General features: G+C 44.7%; 1 protein-coding gene across 1 annotated transcript in view; it reads right to left on the bottom strand.

Annotated features, from left to right (window-relative positions):
* The window catches only part of LOC137430576 (leucine-rich repeat-containing protein 3-like), a 34,398-nt gene extending 13,007 nt beyond the window's left edge, over nt 1-21,391 (bottom strand). Inside the window, exon 1 of the mRNA XM_068121394.2 lies at nt 21,129-21,391. The gene's annotated coding sequence lies outside the window, so the exon portion shown is untranslated. The remainder of the gene's footprint in view (nt 1-21,128) is intronic.
* Between the last annotated feature and the right edge of the window lie 413 nt (nt 21,392-21,804).

Here is a 21,804-nt window from a genome sequence, read left to right as displayed (position 1 = left end):
ATGACCAAGCATGCTTTGTTTATCCACAGCCATACCATGATGACCAAGCATGCTTTGTTTATCCACAGCCATACCATGATGACCAAGCATGCTTTGTTTATCCACAGCCATACCATGATGACCAAGCATGCTTTGTTTATCCACAGCCATACCATGACGACCAAGCATGCTTTGTTTATCCATAGCCATGCCATGATGACCAAGCATGCTTTGTCTATCCATAGTGTTACGTGGTCCCCTCGGTGACTACCTGGTCTCGGTGACCCCCGGACCGTGAGAGGAACTTCGCCAGAAAGTAGTGTTATATATGCGCCTTCGCAACGCAATCCCTATGAATTCCACCCAAGAGAAAACTGATGTTCAATGATATATTTCAAGGGTAATGATACCATACAATTTCAATGATACAATCAAGGATATATTCCCCGAGCAATCCACCATCCACAATTCACACTCAACAATCAATCAATCCCCTAGATGATTAAGATGGCCATCTTACATACGTGTGTCCCCTTTTGTACTCACGACCCCCTTTGGTCTCTGTCCCTCACAATGTCTCTGGGCCCCTCCTGACCAAGATGATGGTCGGCTTCGCCGCTTTCGGGCGGTTGAACGAACCCCGGGTGGACGTTTTCCCACCGGGCATGTATCGTACCGGGAACCAAGGTTGCAGCCCCCTCTTGGCCACGCGAAGCGGGTACTGTACAGCAGGCAAAAGCCACACGCCGTTTGCAACGCGGGTTAGGCCCCAACGTGCGACCCGTACGCGTCTTTGTAGACGGTGCCGCGAACGGTGCCAGACGCTGGGTCGGTGCACGGCCACACGGTAGCTTGACGTGTCCACCGGGCAGGTATCCGTCCCGGTAACTCCTCTCGCCAGACGGGCTCAGGAACGCTGCTTTTCCACATGGCTCAATATCGGTCCCACCTCTCGTCGGAGCGGGGCGAGGAAGAAGAATCCTCGTCGCTTCTCTCCCTCGTGTCTTTTCTTCCTCAGTTTCCGGTCTCTTTTTCCAGAAGGGCTCCTGACCCTCCAACCACAACAACCCTTAATCGACTACACATTGATAAGCAAAGACTTGAATAGGAATTCACATACATTCCCATAAATATGTAACACTCCCCCCCTTCAAGAAAGAAAGTTTGAACCCAGCGAAAACTTTCTTTGCCGGCCAACTTGGATAAACCAACCAGATAACTCAACCCCCCCACCCACATTATCAGTTCCCCCCGGGCCCAGTTATCACTTAAAAATAAAGCAACCAAAATTTCACCACAACCCCCCCCAGATTAACTCACTCTGGACTAAGCACCAGCCACGACATTGTCCCTGCCCTTTACATGTTCAATTTCCCGTTGGACTCCTGCCCAGCCAAACTCCATCTCATGACCCTCTGACTTTGACTGTCAGTTTCTTGTGAATGAAGGTTAAGGGGTTGATCAAAGATCCAAGTTAAGCAACTCGATAGCACTTTTTCCGGGAGGCCAAGCCGAGTATTCACTACATGGATGCCTTTAGGAACGTGGAGTTCACGGTTAGTCCGTGCAGGAAAGTTCTCTACATGGGCGCCTTGAGGAACGTGGAGTTCACGGTTAGTCCGTGCATGAAAGTTCACTACATGGACGCCTTTAGGAACGGCGTTCACGGTTAATCCGTGTAGGAATCTTGGCTCGGCGGCTCCGCCGCATTCAGTGCTTCAACTTCTCAGAACTTCCCTAATAATTATGGTGGGACCGCTTGTCCCTGTAGTCCCATGAATAGCGGTCTCCTTCTCGGCCACTACTTTGACAATCCTTCCTTCGGGAGCTGCCGTAACTCAGGGAGCCTCCATAATAATATTGATTGCGGCCACCACCAAAACTACCGCCCAGTTGTCCTCTCCTGTAGACCTCTCGACGCCTACAAAATGCCTTCCCTACTGTTATGGTCCGACCCTCCAAATCCTTGCCATTCCAATTCTTCTCTGCCTCTCTGGCGTCTTTTGTGCTTGCAAACGTGACAAAGCCGAACCCTCTTGACTGTTGCGTTTCCCTGTCTCTTACCAACCGCACTTCCACCAGCGGCCCATATCTGTTGAAGACAGAGGTCAGAACTTCTTCCTCTGTTTTGAAGTTCAGTCCCCCTACAAATAACTTGGTACTTTTGTCGCCATCCCGAGCTGGTGTGGTGTTATTTTCCCTGCTGGGCTCTTTACCAACCCTCAGGTTACCATAAACTTGACCCCCGGCCAAATCATTCCCGATAACCACAGATACACCCTCTACAGGAAGCGTGGCTTGTAAACCGACGGTGACCGGTCCTGACACCAAATCGGACTCCAAATGGATGACATGAAGTGGAGCACTAACACCGCCCCCGATCCCCTGTAAACGAACACTATCTCCCGTTGCCGTCTCCTCGGACCATGGCAAAATGCCTTCAAGCATTAAAGATTGATGTGCTCCTGTGTCCCTCAATATCCTAACCGGTCTCCGGTTAGTCGAGGCTCCATCCAGTGACACAAACCCCTCTGAAATAAATGGTTGGTAACCCTTTTGATGGCGATTTCTCACAATGGCCATTGCATTTGGAGTCGTAATAGTCGGACTCCGCTCTGGGTCTTCCCTTTTCATGCGGTAACAACTGCACATCAAGTGTCCAGGTTTCTTGCAAAAAGCGCAAGTAGGCCCGGAGGAAAAACTCGTGGTCTGCCTCGGGCCCCCCGAAATATAAGTTTGTCTTGGGCCCGCATCCCTCTGATTTCGAACCAGTGGGGTATCCGCGTTGTCCCCATAATCCTCTCGAGGCCGCCGCCATGTATTGTCGTTCTCCGCACCTGCTGTTCCCCACCTCCCCTGCGGAGATCTAGGCGAGGAGTTAGGTTCGTGGACCCCTATTCGGTGGGTTAAGGCATAATCATCTGCCATGGTGGCTGCGTCCCACAACTTTGGTACTTTCTTTTCCTGCAGGTACACTTTGATGTCCTCGTGGACACACTGCTGAAATTCCTCCACCAGGATCAAGTCACGCAATGTTTCGAAGTCTTTCCCGACTCCTTTTGACTCACACCACCGATCAAACATGTTTTCTTTCACTCTGGCAAACTCCACATGGGTCTCACTCTCCCTCTTCCTGGCATTCCTGAATTTTTGCCTGTAAGCTTCCGGAACCAACTCATAGGCTTTGAGGATGTGCTTCTTCAGTACCTCATAATCTGCACATTGGTCCATTGGTAGCGCCGAATAAATCTCTTGAGCTTTTCCCACCAGCACACTTTGCACTAGTATGGTCCAGGCCTCCTCCGGCCAGTTTAATTGTCGAGCCACTTTCTCAAAGTGTGGAAAAAATTTCGCGACTTCCTTTTCACTGAACGGTGGAACCAGCCTCACATGTCTGCCCACATCCCAGGTTTTCTGGTTAGGTGTCGACCCCGTCAGCAAGGGTGGTGCCTCTCCCCGTTCTCTCATTAACTCCAGCTCCTTGAATTTAATTTCTTGCTGAAGCTCCATGTCACGTTCCTTTAATTCCCTTTCCGCTTTTCTCTCCTCTGCTTCGAGGTCCCTTGCAGCTCTCCTCTCCTCTGCTTTTCTCCCTTCTAACCTTTCCTGGAGTTCTCGTTCCACTCTCCATTCCTCTGCTTGTCTCTCTTCTCTCCTCTCTTCTGCTTTCCTTTCCTCTTCTGATCTTTCCTTTTCTGCTTTCCTTTCTTCTTCTGCTCTTTCCTTTTCTGCTTTCCTTTCTTCTTCTTTTAACCTTTCCTGGAGTTCTCGTTCCACTCTCCTTTCCTCTGCTTGTTTCTCTTCTCTCCTCTCTTCTGCTTTCCTTTCTTCTTCTTTTACCCTTTCCTGGAGTTCTCGTTCCACTCTCCTTTCCTCTGCTTGTTTCTCTTCTCTCCTCTCTTCTGCTTTCCTTTCTTCTTCTTTGATCCGTTCCTGGCTCCGTAATTGCAACTCCAGTTTCCGGGGCTCAACGTCTTCTGGTTCTTCGGGTAGCCACTCCCAGGCTAACTCGTCCCATGTTCCTAATCCCACCATAGATTGTATCACCGTGGCCTGCAACTCTGCCTTCCTCAAATTAGTTCGGACCTCCAAGTTAAAATGTTTGGCCAATTTCAAGAGGTCCGACTTTAGTAACGCTCGGAACTGTGCCTCACTCGGGGTTACCGCAAAGTTCTGTGCCACAAACGCCATGGTGCCTATCGTTAACACCTGTTAACCTTCACCCAATACTTTATCCCCAATTTCCCCAAAATTTACCAATTAATACTTAATTAATAAATTTTAATTAATAAAAATATTATTTTATTATTTTATACAATTTTAGATCCCGGACGTAGACCCAATTGCGAATCCGCAAATCGTAATTTGGACGAGCCCCCAATTCTGTTACGTGGTCCCCTCGGTGACCCCCGGACCGTGAGAGGAACTTCGCCAGAAAGTAGTGTTATATATGCGCCTTCGCAACGCAATCCCTATGAATTCCACCCAAGAGAAAACTGATGTTCAATGATATATTTCAAGGGTAATGATACCATACAATTTCAATGATACAATCAAGGATATATTCCCCGAGCAATCCACCATCCACAATTCACACTCAACAATCAATCAATCCCCTAGATGATTAAGATGGCCATCTTACATACGTGTGTCCCCTTTTGTACTCACGACCCCCTTTGGTCTCTGTCCCTCACAATGTCTCTGGGCCCCTCCTGACCAAGATGATGGTCGGCTTCGCCGCTTTCGGGCGGTTGAACGAACCCCGGGTGGACGTTTTCCCACCGGGCATGTATCGTACCGGGAACCAAGGTTGCAGCCCCCTCTTGGCCACGCGAAGCGGGTACTGTACAGCAGGCAAAAGCCACACGCCGTTTGCAACGCGGGTTAGGCCCCAACGTGCGACCCGTACGCGTCTTTGTAGACGGTGCCGCGAACGGTGCCAGACGCTGGGTCGGTGCACGGCCACACGGTAGCTTGACGTGTCCACCGGGCAGGTATCCGTCCCGGTAACTCCTCTCGCCAGACGGGCTCGGGAACGCCGCTTTTCCACACGGCTCAATATCGGTCCCACCTCTCGTCGGAGCGGGGCGAGGAAGAAGAATCCTCGTCGCTTCTCTCCCTCGTGTCTTTTCTTCCTCCGTTTCCGGTCTCTTTTTCCAGAAGGGCTCCTGACCCTCCAACCACAACAACCCTTAATCGACTACACATTGATAAGCAAAGACCTGAATAGGAATTCACATACATTCCCATAAATATGTAACAATAGCCATACCATGACGACCAACAATGCTTTGTTTATCCATAGCCATACCATGACGACCAAGCATGCTTTGTTTATCCATAGCCATACCATGACGACCAAGCATGCTTTGTTTATCCATAGCCATACCATGACGACCAAGCATGCTTTGTTTATCCATAGCCATACCATGACGACCAAGCATGCTTTGTTTATCCATAGCCATACCATGACGACCAAGCATGCTTTGTTTATCCACAGCCATACCATGATGACCAAGCATGCTTTGTTTATCCATAGCCATACCATGATGACCAAGCATGCTTTGTTTATCCATAGCCATACCATGACGACCAAGCATGCTTTGTTTATCCATAGCCATGCCATGATGACCAAGCATGCTTTGTCTATCCATAGCCATGCCATGACGATCAACAATGCTTTGTTTATCCATAGCCATACCATGACGACCAAGCATGCTTTGTTTATCCATAGCCATACCATGACGACAAAGCATGCTTTGTTTATCCACAGCCATACCATGATGACCAAGCATGCTTTGTTTATCCATAGCCATACCATGACGACCAAGCATGCTTTGTTTATCCATAGCCATGCCATGATGACCAAGCATGCTTTGTCTATCCATAGCCATGCCATGACGACCAACAATGCTTTGTTTATCCATAGCCATGCCATGACGACAAAGCATGCTTTGTTTATCCATAGCCATACCATGATGACCAAGCATGCTTTGTTTATCCACAGCCATACCATGATGACCAAGCATGCTTTGTCTATCCATAGCCATACCATGATGACCAAGCATGCTTTGTTTATCCATAGCCATACCATGATGAACAAGCATGCTTTGTTTATCCACAGCCATACCATGACGACCAAGCATGCTTTGTCTATCCATAGCCATACCATGATGACCAAGCATGCTTTGTTTATCCATAGCCATACCATGATGAACAAGCATGCTTTGTTTATCCATAGCCATACCATGACGACCAACAATGCTTTGTTTATCCATAGCCATACCATGACGACCAAGCATGCTTTGTTTATCCATAGCCATACCATGACGACCAAGCATGCTTTGTTTATCCATAGCCATACCATGACGACCAAGCATGCTTTGTTTATCCATAGCCATACCGTGTCTATTCACACATTTTGTCTCTCCATTACCAAACCGTGTCTATTCAGCACACTTTGTCTGTCCATTACCAAACCGTGTCTATTCAGCACACTTTGTCTATCCACAACCAAACCGTGTCTATTCAGCACACTTTGTCTATCCACAACCAAACCGTGTCTATTCAGCACACTTTGTCTATCCACAACCAAACCGTGTCTATTCAGCACACTTTGTCTATCCACAACCAAACCGTGTCTATTCAGCACACTTTGTCTCTCCATTACCAAACCGTGTCTATTCAACACACTTTGTCTATCCATTACCAAACCGTGTCTATTCAGCACACTTTGTCTATCCATTACCAAACCGTGTCTATTCAGCACACTTTGTCTATCTATTACCAAACCGTGTCTATTCAGCACACTTTGTCTATCCACAACCAAACCGTGTCTATTCAGCACACTTTGTCTATCTATTACCAAACCGTGTCTATTCAGCACGCTTTGTCTATCCATTACCATACCGTGTCTATTCAGCACACTTTGTCTATCCATTACCAAACCGTGTCTTCCAGTATTCTTCTAACCGCCAATCAGCAACAATTAAAAATGGCGCCTTGTGCAGCAAATATATGGACGGACTCGATTCGAGACGTTGTGGAGGTTGCCGAAGGAATCCCAGCGATCGCGATCCCGTAACGAACACCGATGTCCGCTAGATTGCTACAAGACGAATCGAGGCACGGACGTGCGTCTCCCGACGACCAGAGCAGCGTGCATTCTGCACGAGGTGCACATAGATCGCGCACGAATGTGGACGCGCTATGCACGAATTCGCACGGGCTTTGCACACTCCAGACGCGCGTGCCGCGTTCCTTCCATCATCAGCAATTTGAGCGCTTGTTGCCATGGAAATCACGCGCCGCGAAACTCATTCGACTGAGGCCACGGTCATGACGTAACAATTGCATATATTTTGTTACATCACACCTTCAGGAATGGCTTTCCTGTTACATTTGTCTATTTGATATCCTTTGTTCATTCTCTGATCGCTGCGAGTTTTGATCAACTTTCCATGTCCAAAAATTAACATTTAATATCGGAAATTGTGCAATTTCACAAATTTATTCATAACAAAACGCGTGAAGGATTATTTTTCAAAGAACACAATCGATATAGCTGTTTGAATGACCCAATTGGGATTTTTATAGCTCTCTCGGATGACCTGAAGGAATTGATAGCTGTTTTGGATGACCTAATGTGATTGATAGCTGTTTTGGATGACCTAATGTGATTGATAGCTGTTTTGGATAACCTAATGTGATTGATAGCTGTTTTGGATGACCTAATGTGATTGATAGCTGTTTTGGATAACCTAATGTGATTGATAGCTGTTTTGGATAACCTAATGTGATTGATAGCTGTTTTGGATAACCTAATGTGATTGATAGCTGTTTTGGATAACCTAATGTGATTGATAGCTGTTTTGGATAACCTAATGTGATTGATAGCTGTTTTGGATAACCTAATGTGATTGATAGCTGTTTTGGATAACCTAATGTGATTGATAGCTGTTTTGGATAACCTAATGTGATTGATAGCTGTTTTGGATGACGTAATGTGATTGATAGCTGTTTTGGATGACCTAATGTGATTGATAGCTGTTTTGGATGACGTAATGTGATTGATAGCTGTTTTGGATGACCTAATGTGATTGATAGCTGTTTTGGATGACCTAATGTGATTGATAGCTGTTTTGGATGACGTAATGTGATTGATAGCTGTTTTGGATGACCTAATGTGATTGATAGCTGTTTTGGATGACGTAATGTGATTGATAGCTGTTTTGGATGACCTAATGTGATTGATAGCTGTTTTGGATGACCTAATGTGATTGATAGCTGTTTTGGATGACCTAATGTGATTGATAGCTGTTTTGGATGACGTAATGTGATTGATAGCTGTTTTGGATGACCTAATGCGATTTATAGCTGTTTTGGATAACCTAATGTGATTGATAGCTGTTTTGGATGACCTAATGTGATTGATAGCTGTTTTGGATGACCTAATGTGATTGATAGCTGTTTTGGATGACCTAATGTGATTGATAGCTGTTTTGGATGACCTAATGTGATTGATAGCTGTTTTGGATGACCTAATGTGATTGATAGCTGTTTTAGATGACCTGAAGGAATTGCTAGCTGTTTTGGATGACCTAATGTGATTGATAGCTGTTTTGGATGACCTAATGTGATTGATAGCTGTTTTGGATGACCTAATGTGATTGATAGCTGTTTTGGATGACGTAATGTGATTGATAGCTGTTTTGGATGACCTAATGTGATTGATAGCTGTTTTGGATGACGTAATGTGATTGATAGCTGTTTTGGATGACCTAATGTGATTGATAGCTGTTTTGGATGACCTAATGTGATTGATAGCTGTTTTGGATGACCTAATGTGATTGATAGCTGTTTTGGATGACGTAATGTGATTGATAGCTGTTTTGGATGACGTAATGTGATTGATAGCTGTTTTGGATGACCTAATGTGATTTATAGCTGTTTTGGATAACCTAATGTGATTGATAGCTGTTTTGGATGACCTAATGTGATTGATAGCTGTTTTGGATGACGTAATGTGATTGATAGCTGTTTTGGATGACCTAATGTGATTGATAGCTGTTTTGGATGACCTAATGTGATTGATAGCTGTTTTGGATGACCTAATGTGATTGATAGCTGTTTAGGATGACCTAATGTGATTGATAGCTGTTTTGGATGACCTAATGTGATTGATAGCTGTTTTAGATGACCTGAAGGAATTGCTAGCTGTTTTGGATGACCTGGAGGAGTTGCGAGCTGTTTTGGATGACCTGAAGGCCTTATGGCTGTTTTGGATGACCTGAAGGAATTGCTAGCTGTTTTGGATGACCTGGAGGAATTGCAAGCTGTTTTGGATGACCTGAAGGAATTGCTAGCTGTTTTGGATGACCTGGAGGAATTGCTAGATGTTTTGGATGACCTGGAGGAGTTGCGAGCTGTTTTGGATGACCTGAAGGCCTTATGGCTGTTTTGGATGACCTGAAGGAATTGCTAGCTGTTTTGGATGACCTGGAGGAATTGCAAGCTGTTTTGGATGACCTGAAGGAATTGCTAGCTGTTTTGGATGACCTGGAGGAATTGCAAGCTGTTTTGGATGACCTGAAGGAATTGCAAGCTGTTTTGGATGACCTGAAGGAATTGCAAGCTGTTTTGGATGACGTGAAGGAATTGCAAGCTGTTTTGGATGACCTGAAGGAATTGCTAGCTGTTTTGGATGACCTGGAGGAATTGCTGGATGTTTTGGATGACCTGAAGGAATTGCGAGCTGTTTTGGATGACCTGAAGGCCTTACGGCTGTTTTGAATGACCTGAAGTGATTGATAGCTGTTTTGGATGACCTGAAGGAATTGCTAGCTGTTTTGGATGACCTGAAGGAATTGCTAGCTGTTTTGGATGACCTGAAGGAATTGCTCGCTGTTTTGGATGACCTGAAGGAATTGCTCGCTGTTTTGGATGACCTGAAGGCCTTATGGCTGTTTTCGATGACCTGAATGAATTTCAAGCTGTTTTGGATGACCTGAAGGAATTCATAGCTGTTTCGGATGACCTAATGTGAGTGATAGCTGTTTTAGAAGACCTAAGGGGAATGATAGCTGTTTTAGAAGACCTAAGGGGAATGATAGCTGTTTCTGAAGACCTAAGGGGATTGATAGCTGTTTTGGAAGACCAAAGGGGCTTGATAGCTGTTTCTGATGACTTAATGGGAATGGTAGCTGTTTCGGATGACTTAATGGGAATGATAGCTGTTTCGGATGACTTAATGGGAATTATAGCTGTTTCGGATGACTTAATGGGAATGATAGCTGTTTTGGATGACCTGAAGGAATTGCTAGCTGTTTTGGATGATCTGAAGTGATTGCTCGCTGTTTTGGATGACCTGAAGGAATTGATAGCTGTTTTGGATGACCTGAAGGAATTGCTAGCTGTTTTGGATGACCTGGAGGAATTGATAGCTGTTTTGGATGACCTGAAGTGATTGCTCGCTGTTTTGGATGACCTGAAGGAATTGATAGCTGTTTTGGATGACCTGAAGGAATTGCTAGCTGTTTTGGATGACCTGAAGGAATTGCTAGCTGTTTTGGATGACCTGGAGGAATTGCTCGCTGTTTTGGATGACCTGAAGTGATTGCTCGCTGTTTTGGATGACTTAATGGGATTGATAGCTGTTTTAGAAGACCTAAGGGGAATGATAGCTGTTTTAGAAGACCTAAGGGGCATGATAGCTGTTTCTGAAGACCTAAGGGGATTGATAGCTGTTTTGGAAGACCAAAGGGGCTTGATAGCTGTTTCTGATGACTTAATGGGAATGGTAGCTGTTTCGGATGACTTAATGGGAATGATAGCTGTTTCGGATGACTTAATGGGAATTATAGCTGTTTCGGATGACTTAATGGGAATGATAGCTGTTTTGGATGACCTGAAGGAATTGCTAGCTGTTTTGGATGATCTGAAGTGATTGCTCGCTGTTTTGGATGACCTGAAGGAATTGATAGCTGTTTTGGATGACCTGAAGGAATTGCTAGCTGTTTTGGATGACCTGGAGGAATTGATAGCTGTTTTGGATGACCTGAAGTGATTGCTCGCTGTTTTGGATGACCTGGAGGAATTGATAGCTGTTTTGGATGACCTGAAGTGATTCCTCGCTGTTTTGGATGACCTGGAGGAATTGCTAGCTGTTTTGGATGACCTGGAGGAATTGCTCGCTGTTTTGGATGACCTGAAGTGATTGCTCGCTGTTTTGGATGACCTGGAGGAATTGCTAGCTGTTTTGGGTGACCTGGAGGAATTGATAGCTGTTTTGGATGACCTGAAGGAATTGCTAGCTGTTTTGGATGACCTGGAGTAATTGATAGCTGTTTTGGATGACCTGAAGGAATTGATAGCTGTTTTGGATGACCTGGAGGAATTGATAGCTGTTTTGGATGACCTGAAGGAATTGCTAGCTGTTTTGGATGACCTGGAGTAATTGATAGCTGTTTTGGATGACCTGAAGGAATTGCTAGCTGTTTTGGATGACCTGGAGTAATTGATAGCTGTTTTGGATGACCTGAAGGAATTGATAGCTGTTTTGGATGACCTGAAGGAATTGCTCGCTGTTTCGGATGATCTGAAGTGATTGCTCGCTGTTTTGGATGACCTGAAGGAATTGATAGCTGTTTTGGATGACCTGAAGGAATTGATAGCTGTTTTGGATGACCTGAAGGAATTGCTAGCTGTTTTGGATGACCTGAAGGAATTGCTAGCTGTTTTGGATGACCTGAAGTGATTGCTCGCTGTTTTGGATGACCTGGAGGAATTGCTAGCTGTTTTGGATGACCTGGAGGAATTGCTCGCTGTTTTGGATGACCTGAAGTGATTGCTCGCTGTTTTGGATGACCTGAAGGAATTGATAGCTGTTTTGGATGACCTGAAGTGATTGCTCGCTGTTTTGGATGACCTGAAGGAATTGATAGCTGTTTTGGATGACCTGGAGGAATTGATAGCTGTTTTGGATGACCTGAAGTGATTGCTCGCTGTTTTGGATGACCTGAAGGAATTGATAGCTGTTTTGGATGACCTGGAGGAATTGATAGCTGTTTTGGATGACCTGAAGTGATTGCTCGCTGTTTTGGATGACCTGGAGGAATTGATAGCTGTTTTGGATGACCTGAAGTGATTGCTCGCTGTTTTGGATGACCTGGAGGAATTGCTAGCTGTTTTGGATGACCTGGAGGAATTGATAGCTGTTTTGGATGACCTGAAGGAATTGCTAGCTGTTTTGGATGACCTGGAGGAATTGCTAGCTGTTTTGGATGACCTGGAGGAATTGCTCGCTGTTTTGGATGACCTGAAGTGATTGCTCGCTGTTTTGGATGACCTGGAGGAATTGCTAGCTGTTTTGGGTGACCTGGAGGAATTGCTCGCTGTTTTGGATGACCTGAAGTGATTGCTCGCTGTTTTGGATGACCTGAAGGAATTGATAGCTGTTTTGGATGACCTGAAGGAATTGCTAGCTGTTTTGGATGACCTGAAGGAATTGATAGCTGTTTTGGATGACCTGAAGTGATTGCTCGCTGTTTTGGATGACCTGAAGGAATTGATAGCTGTTTCGGATGACTTAATGGGAATGATAGCTGTTTCGGATGACTTAATGGGAATGATAGCTGTTTTGGATGACCTGAAGGAATTGCTAGCTGTTTTGGATGATCTGAAGTGATTGCTCGCTGTTTTGGATGACCTGAAGGAATTGATAGCTGTTTTGGATGACCTGAAGGAATTGATAGCTGATTTGGATGACCTGAAGTGATTGCTCGCTGTTTTGGATGACCTGAAGGAATTGATAGCTGTTTTGGATGACCTGAAGGAATTGCTCGCTGTTTTGGATGACCTGAAGGAATTGATAGCTGATTTGGATGACCTGAAGTGATTGCTCGCTGTTTTGGATGACCTGAAGGAATTGATAGCTGTTTTGGATGACCTGAAGGAATTGATAGCTGATTTGGATGACCTGAAGTGATTGCTCGCTGTTTTGGATGACCTGAAGGAATTGATAGCTGTTTTGGATGACCTGAAGGAATTGATAGCTGATTTGGATGACCTGAAGTGATTGCTCGCTGTTTTGGATGACCTGAAGGAATTGATAGCTGTTTTGGATGACCTGGAGGAATTGATAGCTGTTTTGGATGACCTGAAGTGATTGCTCGCTGTTTTGGATGACCTGAAGGAATTGCTAGCTGTTTTGGATGACCTGGAGGAATTGATAGCTGTTTTGGATGACCTGAAGGAATTGCTAGCTGTTTTGGATGACCTGAAGGAATTGCTAGCTGTTTTGGATGACCTGAAGTGATTGCTCGCTGTTTTGGATGACCTGAAGGAATTGATAGCTGTTTTGGATGACCTGAAGGAATTGCTAGCTGATTTGGATGACCTGAAGGAATTGCTAGCTGTTTTGGATGATCTGAAGTGATTGCTCGCTGTTTTGGATGACCTGAAGGAATTGATAGCTGTTTTGGATGACCTGAAGGAATTGCTAGCTGTTTTGGATGACCTGAAGGAATTGATAGCTGTTTTGGATGATCTGAAGGAATTGATAGCTGTTTTGGATGACCTGAAGGAATTGCGAGCTGTTTTGGATGACCTGAAGGAATTGCTAGCTGTTTTGGATGACCTGAAGGAATTGATAGCTGTTTTGGATGACCTGAAGGAATTGCGAGCTGTTTTGGATGACCTGAAGGAATTGCTAGCTGTTTTGGATGACCTGAAGGAATTGCTAGCTGTTTCGGATGATCTGAAGGAATTGCTAGCTGTTTCGGATGATCTGAAGTGATTGCTCGCTGTTTTGGATGACCTGAAGGAATTGATAGCTGTTTTGGATGACCTGAAGGAATTGCTAGCTGTTTTGGATGACCTGAAGGAATTGATAGCTGTTTTGGATGACCTGGAGGAATTGATAGCTGTTTTGGATGACCTGAAGGAATTGCTAGCTGTTTTGGATGACCTGAAGGAATTGATAGCTGTTTTGGATGACCTGAAGGAATTGCTAGCTGTTTTGGATGACCTGAAGGAATTGATAGCTGTTTTGGATGACCTGAAGGAATTGCTAGCTGTTTTGGATGACCTGAAGGAATTGATAGCTGTTTTGGATGACCTGGAGGAATTGATAGCTGTTTTGGATGATCTGAAGGAATTGCTAGCTGTTTCGGATGATCTGAAGTGATTGCTCGCTGTTTTGGATGACCTGAAGGAATTGATAGCTGTTTTGGATGACCTGAAGGAATTGCTAGCTGTTTTGGATGACCTGAAGGAATTGCTAGCTGTTTTGGATGACCTGAAGGAATTGCTAGCTGTTTTGGATGACCTGAAGGAATTGATAGCTGTTTTGGATGACCTGAAGGAATTGCTAGCTGTTTTGGATGACCTGAAGGAATTGATAGCTGTTTCGGATGACCTGGAGGAATTGATAGCTGTTTTGGATGACCTGAAGGAATTGCTAGCTGTTTTGGATGACCTGAAGGAATTGATAGCTGTTTTGGATGACCTGAAGGAATTGATAGCTGTTTTGGATGACCTGGAGGAATTGATAGCTGTTTTGGATGACCTGAAGGAATTGATAGCTGTTTTGGATGACCTGGAGGAATTGATAGCTGTTTTGGATGACCTGAAGGAATTGCTAGCTGTTTTGGATGACCTGAAGGAATTGATAGCTGTTTTGGATGACCTGAAGGAATTGCGAGCTGTTTTGGATGACCTGGAGGAATTGATAGCTGTTTTGGATGACCTGAAGGAATTGCTAGCTGTTTTGGATGACCTGAAGGAATTGCTCGCTGTTTTGGATGACCTGGAGGAATTGATAGCTGTTTTGGATGACCTGAAGGAATTGCTAGCTGTTTTGGATGACCTGAAGGAATTGCTAGCTGTTTTGGATGACCTGAAGTGATTGCGAGCTGTTTTGGATGACCTGAAGGAATTGATAGCTGTTTTGGATGACCTGAAGGAATTGATAGCTGTTTCGGATGACTTAATGGGAATTATAGCTGTTTCGGATGACTTAATGGGAATGATAGCTGTTTTGGATGACCTGAATGAATTGCTAGCTGTTTTGGATGACCTGAAGGAATTGCTAGCTGTTTTGGATGACCTGAAGGAATTGCTAGCTGTTTTGGATGACCTGGAGGAATTGCTCGCTGTTTTGGATGACCTGAAGGAATTGATAGCTGTTTTGGATGACCTGAAGGAATTGATAGCTGATTTGGATGACCTGAAGTGATTGCTCGCTGTTTTGGATGACCTGAAGGAATTGATAGCTGTTTTGGATGACCTGAAGGAATTGCTAGCTGTTTTGGATGACCTGGAGGAATTGATAGCTGTTTTGGATGACCTGAAGTGATTGCTCGCTGTTTTGGATGACCTGGAGGAATTGATAGCTGTTTTGGATGACCTGAAGTGATTGCTCGCTGTTTTGGATGACCTGGAGGAATTGCTAGCTGTTTTGGATGACCTGGAGGAATTGATAGCTGTTTTGGATGACCTGAAGGAATTGCTAGCTGTTTTGGATGACCTGGAGGAATTGATAGCTGTTTTGGATGACCTGAAGGAATTGATAGCTGTTTTGGATGACCTGAAGGAATTGCTAGCTGTTTTGGATGACCTGGAGGAATTGATAGCTGTTTTGGATGACCTGAAGGAATTGCTAGCTGTTTTGGATGACCTGGAGGAATTGATAGCTGTTTTGGATGACCTGAAGGAATTGATAGCTGTTTTGGATGACCTGAAGTGATTGCTCGCTGTTTTGGATGACCTGAAGGAATTGATAGCTGTTTTGGATGACCTGAAGGAATTGCTAGCTGTTTTGGATGACCTGGAGGAATTGATAGCTGTTTTGGATGACCTGAAGGAATTGATAGCTGTTTTGGATGACCTGAAGTGATTGCTCGCTGTTTTGGATGACCTGGAGGAATTGATAGCTGTTTTGGATGACCTGGAGGAATTGATAGCTGTTTTGGATGACCTGAAGGAATTGCTAGCTGTTTTGGATGACCTGAAGTGATTGCGAGCTGTTTTGGATGACCTGAAGGAATTGATAGCTGTTTTGGATGACCTGAAGGAATGGATAGCTGTTTCGGATGACTTAATGGGAATGATAGCTGTTTCGGATGACTTAATGGGAATGATAGCTGTTTCGGATGACTTAATGGGAATGATAGCTGTTTCGGATGACTTAATGGGAATGATAGCTGTTTCGGATGACTTAATGGGATTGATAGCTGTTTCGGATGACTTAATGGGAATTATAGCTGTTTCGGATGACTTAATGGGAATTATAGCTGTTTCGGATGACTTAATGGGAATGATAGCTGTTTCGGATGACTTAATGGGAATGATAGCTGTTTCGGATGACTTAATGGGAATGATAGCTGTTTCGGATGACCTGAAGGAATTGCTAGCTGTTTTGGATGACCTGAAGGAATTGATAGCTGTTTTGGATGACCTGGAGGAATTGCTAGCTGTTTTGGATGACCTGAAGTGATTGCTCGCTGTTTTGGATGACCTGAAGGAATTGATAGCTGTTTTGGATGACCTGAAGGAATTGCTAGCTGTTTTGGATGACCTGGAGGAATTGATAGCTGTTTTGGATGACCTGAAGGAATTGCTAGCTGTTTTGGATGACCTGGAGGAATTGCTAGCTGTTTTGGATGACCTGAAGTGATTGCTCGCTGTTTTGGATGACCTGAAGGAATTGATAGCTGTTTTGGATGACCTGAAGGAATTGCTAGCTGTTTTGGATGACCTGGAGGAATTGATAGCTGTTTTGGATGACCTGAAGGAATTGCTAGCTGTTTTGGATGACCTGAAGGAATTGATAGCTGTTTTGGATGACCTGAAGGAATTGCTAGCTGTTTTGGATGACCTGGAGGAATTGATAGCTGTTTTGGATGACCTGAAGGAATTGCTAGCTGTTTTGGATGACCTGAAGGAATTGATAGCTGTTTTGGATGACCTGAAGTGATTGCGAGCTGTTTTGGATGACCTGAAGGAATTGATAGCTGTTTTGGATGACCTGAAGGAATTGATAGCTGTTTCGGATGACTTAATGGGAATTATAGCTGTTTCGGATGACTTAATGGGAATGATAGCTGTTTTGGATGACCTGAAGGAATTGATAGCTGATTTGGATGACCTGAAGGAATTGATAGCTGTTTCGGATGACTTAATGGGAATTATAGCTGTTTCGGATGACTTAATGGGAATGATAGCTGTTTTGGATGACCTGAAGGAATTGATAGCTGATTTGGATGACCTGAAGGAATTGATAGCTGTTTCGGATGACTTAATGGGAATTATAGCTGTTTCGGATGACTTAATGGGAATGATAGCTGTTTTGGATGACCTGAAGGAATTGATAGCTGATTTGGATGACCTGAAGGAATTGATAGCTGTTTCGGATGACTTAATGGGAATTATAGCTGTTTCGGATGACTTAATGGGACTGATAGCTGTTTTGGATGACCTGAAGGAATTGCTAGCTGTTTTGGATGACCTGAAGGAATTGCTCGCTGTTTTGGATGACCTGAAGTGATTGCTCGCTGTTTTGGATGACCTGAAGGAATTGATAGGTGATTTGGATGACCTGAAGGAATTGCTAGCTGTTTTGGATGATCTAAAGTGATTGCTCGCTGTTTTGGATGACCTGAAGGAATTGATAGCAGTTTTGGATGACCTGAAGGAATTGCTAGCTGTTTTGGATGACCTGGAGGAATTGATAGCTGTTTTGGATGACCTGAAGTGATTGCTCGCTGTTTTGGATGACCTGAAGGAATTGCTAGCTGTTTTGGATGACCTGGAGGAATTGATAGCTGTTTTGGATGACCTGAAGGAATTGCTAGCTGTTTTGGATGACCTGAAGGAATTGATAGCTGTTTTGGATGACCTGAAGTGATTGCGAGCTGTTTTGGATGACCTGAAGGAATTGATAGCTGTTTTGGATGACCTGAAGGAATTGATAGCTGTTTTGGATGACCTGAAGGAATTGCTAGCTGTTTTGGATGACCTGGAGGAGCTGCGAGCTGTTTTGGATGACCTGGAGGAATTGCTAGATGTTTCAGATGACCTAATGTGATTGATAGCAGATATTTTAGATGACTTAATGGGAACAATAGCTGTTTTCGAAGACCTAAAGGGAATGATAGCTTGATAGCTGTGTCGGAAGACCGAAGGGGCTCGATAGCTGTTTCGGAAGACCGAAGGGGATTGATAGCTGTTTCGGATGACGTAATGGGATTGATAGCTGTTTCGGATGACTTAATGGGATTGATAGCTGTTTCGGATGACTTAATGGGAATGATAGCTGTTTCGGATGACTTAATGGGGATTGATAGCTGTTTCTGAAGACCTAAGGGGATTGATAGCTGTTTCGGAAGACCGTAGGAGATTGATAGCTGTTTCGGATGACTTAATGGGGATTGATAGCTGTTTCTGAAGACCTAAGGGGATTGATAGCTGTTTCGGAAGACCAAAGGGGCTTGATAGCTGTTTCGGATGACTTAATGGGAATGATAGCTGTTTCGGATGACTTAATGGGAATGATAGCTGTTTCGGATGACTTAATGGGGATTGATAGCTGTTTCTGAAGACCGTAGGGGATTGATAGCTGTTTCGGATGACTTAATGGGGATTGATAGCTGTTTCTGAAGACCTAAGGGGATTGATAGCTGTTTCGGAAGACCAAAGGGGATTGATAGCTGTTTCGGATGACTTAATGGGATTGATAGCTGTTTCAGAAGACCAAAGGGGATTGATAGCTGTTTCGGATGACTTAATGGGATTGATAGCTGTTTCGGAAGACCAAAGGGGCTTGATAGCTGTTTCGGATGACTTAATGGGATTGATAGCTGTTTCGGATCACTTAATGGGATTGATAGCTGTTTCGGAAGACCAAAGGGGCTTGATAGCTGTTTCGGATGACTTAATGGGATTGATCGCTGTTTCGGATGACTTAATGGGATTGATCGCTGTTTCGGATGACTTAATGGGGATTGATAGCTGTTTCTGAAGACCTAAGGGGATTGATAGCTGTTTCGGAAGACCGTAGGGGATTGATAGCTGTTTCGGATGACTTAATGGGGATTGATAGCTGTTTCTGAAGACCTAAGGGGATTGATAGCTGTTTCGGAAGACCAAAGGGGATTGATAGCTGTTTTGGATGACCTGAAGGAATTGCTAGATGTTTTGGATGACCTGAAGGAATTGCTAGCTGTTTTGGATGACCTGAAGGAATTGCTCGCTGTTTTGGATGACCTGAAGGAATTGATATCTGTTTTGGATGACCTCAAGTGATTGCTAGCTGTTTTGGATGACCTGAAGGAATTGCTAGCTGTTTTGGATGACCTGGAGGAGCTGCGAGCTGTTTTGGATGACCTGAAGGAATTGATAGCTGTTTTGGATGACCTGGAGGAATTGCTAGATGTTTCAGATGACCTAATGTGATGGATAGCAGATATTTTAGATGACTTAATGGGAACAATAGCTGTTTTCGAAGACCTAAAGGGAATGATAGCTTGATAGCTGTGTCGGAAGATCGAAGGGGATCGATAGCTGTTTCGGATGACTTCATGGGAATGATAGCTGTTTCGGAAGACCGAAGGGGATTGATAGCTGTTTCGGATGACTTAATGGGATTGATAGCTGTTTCGGATGACTTAATGGGAATGATAGCTGTTTCGGATGACTTAATGGGGATTGATAGCTGTTTCTGAAGACCTAAGGGGATTGATAGCTGTTTCGGAAGACCGTAGGGGATTGATAGCTGTTTCGGATGACTTAATGGGGATTGATAGCTGTTTCTGAAGACCTAAGGGGATTGATAGCTGTTTCGGAAGACCAAAGGGGTTTGATCGCTGTTTCGGATGACTTAATGGGAATGATAGCTGTTTCGGATGACTTAATGGGGATTGATAGCTGTTTCTGAAGACCGTAGGGGATTGATAGCTGTTTCGGATGACTTAATGGGGATTGATAGCTGTTTCTGAAGACCTAAGGGGATTGATAGCTGTTTCGGAAGACCAAAGGGGATTGATAGCTGTTTCGGATGACTTAATGGGATTGATAGCTGTTTCAGAAGACCAAAGGGGATTGATAGCTGTTTCGGATGACTTAATGGGATTGATAGCTGTTTCGGAAGACCAAAGGGGATTGATAGCTGTTTCGGATGACTTAATGGGATTGATCGCTGTTTCGGATGACTTAATGGGATTGATCGCTGTTTCGGATGACTTAATGGGGATTGATAGCTGTTTCTGAAGACCTAAGGGGATTGATAGCTGTTTCGGAAGACCGTAGGGGATTGATAGCTGTTTCGGATGACTTAATGGGGATTGATAGCTGTTTCTGAAGACCTAAGGGGATTGATAGCTGTTTCGGAAGACCGTAGGGGATTGATAGCTGTTTCGGATGACTTAATGGGGATTGATAGCTGTTTCTGAAGACCTAAGGGGATTGATAGCTGTTTCGGATGACTTAATGGGATTGATAGCTGTTTCGGAAGACCAAAGGGGATTGATAGCTGTTTCGGATGACTTAATGGGGATTGATAGCTGTTTCGGAAGACCAAAGGGGATTGATAGCTGTTTCGGATGACTTAATGGGATTGATAGCTGTTTCGGAAGACCAAAGGGGATTGATAGCTGTTTCGGACGACTTAATGGGATTGATAGCTGTTTCGGACGACTTAATGGGATTGATCGCTGTTTCGGATGACTTAATGGGAATGATAGCTGTTTCGGAAGACCTAGTGGGATTGATCACTGTTTCAGATGACATGCTATTTGATTGATAGCTGTTTTGGATTATCTAATGGGATTACTGAAAGCCCTCCCCCCCCGCAGCGCCCTCCCTCGTCCGTCTCAGTATTCGTGTACACAACAAATGTGTATGAGAGGAAACCAAATCTTCATGGCTTATGACACGTGCCAGGCAACCTTGCAACGAGGACATGTGGATTTGTCACGTTGGTGTGGATGACGATCATGTTGTTTCACGATACGTCTACTTCGTATAAAAGATGTCCGTGGGCTGGCGAGTAAAAATAAACACACCTGTTGAAGATGTGTTTTGTAAACCAGTTAACAAACAAATACTTAGATGTAAAGGAGCATGTCACACACGGACGGTTGTTCATAACTCACCTCGTCCAGATCCAGTGCTCTCACCTCCATGTCCTTCCCAGCCTCCTCGGTGTACCTGGGGTTCATACTGACCAACGGGGCTATGCGAATTGACAACGGACGGAGGTTAAACCTCGGGAGTCGGTCTCGCTTCCCGCCATGGGAGACCGGTCGGGCAGGAGGACGAGTCCGTCACCGTGGACGAGTCCGAATCTGACGGACAATACCGCGGCGTGTTCTCCACGAAGTCAAACGGCTCCCTCGTTTTCACTCCGCCCCCACACACCTTTTCACAGCCTTACACTCCTCCCACCTCCGTTGCGGGGTCCGCCTCCTTCTTTGCTTCGCACACGTGCTGACAAATCCAGCCTGGAGTAGGTCGATCCGGAGATTAATCGGAGTGCCACGACCCACTTTCGAGTGGCCATTCCTCCAGGATCTCAGCGGCTCTCGTTAGTGTCCCGAGCACCTTGATTTGCTCTCTCTCTGCTCTTAAGAGGGCGAATTGATTTTGTGCTCCTCGCGATTAATACCTCCTCCCTCTGGCAGGGATCAGTAAACTACGTACGTTGTGCTGCATGTACAGACGAAAATCGCAAATCGACAACCCACCCTTGCAGACGATGGAGGGAGAGTTGTTTTATGCCCATGCCTTGACCCAGCTCACCCCCATCAAGTAGGCAAACATAGGGGCAAT

This window comes from Myxine glutinosa, chromosome 7 (genome assembly GCF_964187855.1).
Source record: "Myxine glutinosa chromosome 7, kmMyxGlut1.1, whole genome shotgun sequence".
Lineage (NCBI taxonomy): Eukaryota > Metazoa > Chordata > Myxini > Myxiniformes > Myxinidae > Myxine > Myxine glutinosa.
The sequence above is the reverse complement of the archived record's forward strand: the minus strand, read 5'-3'. Positions and strand labels throughout refer to the sequence as shown.